Below are 1,767 nucleotides of genomic sequence, written 5' to 3'. Positions count from 1 at the left end.
TTTCATTTCTCGACATCTCCACTTCGCCAGCCACCATGTCCACCATCGGCACCTCCACCACCGCCCCTTTATGTCCAAAGCTACCCCGTCATCATGCTCCACCACTTCTCTGCATCTCTCCACCTCACTTTACTTTCCACCTTTCCACATCATTTCCACTAGTGTTCACTTGGCCAACAACCATGTCCACCATCGCCACCTCCTTCACCATACCATTCCCTCCTTTGCGACCCATCTTCCCTATCTTCTTGTTATTATTCCTCCCCCTACACTTTTCTTTGCCTCTCCTCCACTTCTCTCCACATTTCTCCTCCATGTCTCCCCTTGCCAAGGTGTCCAGCCCTGCCATGTCCACCATCGGCACCTCCTCCAGCAGCCTCGCCTCCAGTGACCCACATTCCATTGCGCCGGTGTGGTTGTGGGACATGGCGGCGGTTGGGCCCACTTCCCGGTTGGCCCTATATAAACCCACGCGACCCACTTTCCCGCCATTCCCGAGTGAATCGCCGCGCAGGACGGACCACCCCCCACGACACTCACTCAGTCCAGTATGTTGTTCCAAGACCCACTACAGTGATACCTGTTTTGCAGTGACAACCTGTTCAGTGACTTTTGTATATTTTATTTTTAACCGTCGCCAGCCGTTGAGGTGTTGGTTCTTTCCATTGATCGTGATTGTTTGGGACTTGTATGGTGGATATTATCGACACGTGCATTACCAAGAGCCAGTAAGAGAGCGAGGATAAAGTGCTATAACGTCTAGATACATAATAGCGGATACTGCAAAGTGATATTATCTGCTGAGTATACGAGTACATCCTCACATCCATGTCACCTCACCCTCTAGCACACTAACTAAGTGCTTCTTAAAATACTACACAACTGCAACTGTGATGTCGGAGACATCCTGAACAGTTAATTTAATAGACAAGATTATTAGCGAGTTTCTTGTACACAGGAAATGATCCTGTTTACATTCAGGGAGATCTGGTTTGATCAAGATCCACTTCCTGTTTGACATGTAAAAACATAATGGCTTTTGTCAAAGTCAGACATTGCTTTCACCACCTGACGTGCTGAAACTGATGCTGGATATTGTTAGGCAGCGCTCAGTAGATAAGGAAGTTTACCCACCACGTGGTTAACACATGGCCAAGGTCAAATGAGCCTGGTAGTGACAGCTGACTGTTGAGCGAGCTTCTCAGTTTCACCACCAGCCTTATAACTGTTTGCAGTTGCTGTAGAAGTGTCAGTTGAATATGACACTTGCATACATAAAAAGTTTCTGATGGTCGAGAACCCACCATTGTTCTTAGAAAGCACACACTGGATCAACCAAGATAGGGAATGTCAAGTGAGGTGATTTAAATGGTACCATAAGTAGTGATCTCGAAGCATTATTTCATTTTTGTCCAAAATTTTTTGGAGTTACTGTAATTCCACCAGTTTTATATTAATGGATAACTTATTTTGTATACAGAATATTATTGAACAATTATTCATGTCCCCGAAAAGGTAAAAACCCACAATATTTTTTATTAGTAGTTAATGTTGGAAGCTTGTAAATGATACACTATAGTTGTCACACTCTTCGGTGAACTAAATACAGGTATTGTGAACAGGGTGCCTAAAGTGGGGAGTTAAAAATAATATTCATAAATAATTACTACGACCACGATATTGCTTTAAACGGATCCAGACAGCAAAAGCAGCAGTAGGGTAGTTTAGAAGCCATATTAATTAGTCCATGGACTCCTGTGACTAATA

The 1,767-nt window shown here is 44.1% G+C and overlaps 1 pseudogene; it reads left to right on the top strand.

Annotated features, from left to right (window-relative positions):
- The first annotated feature begins 314 nt into the window (after positions 1-314).
- LOC145399485 (uncharacterized) overlaps positions 315-1,767 on the top strand; it is a 21,115-nt pseudogene continuing 19,662 nt past the window's right edge.

This window comes from Coenobita brevimanus, chromosome 49 (assembly GCF_032717465.1).
Source record: "Coenobita brevimanus isolate Jiangsu-jjx chromosome 49, ASM3271746v2, whole genome shotgun sequence".
NCBI classification, from domain to species: domain Eukaryota; kingdom Metazoa; phylum Arthropoda; class Malacostraca; order Decapoda; family Coenobitidae; genus Coenobita; species Coenobita brevimanus.
This window is presented reverse-complemented; position numbering and strand designations above follow the sequence as displayed.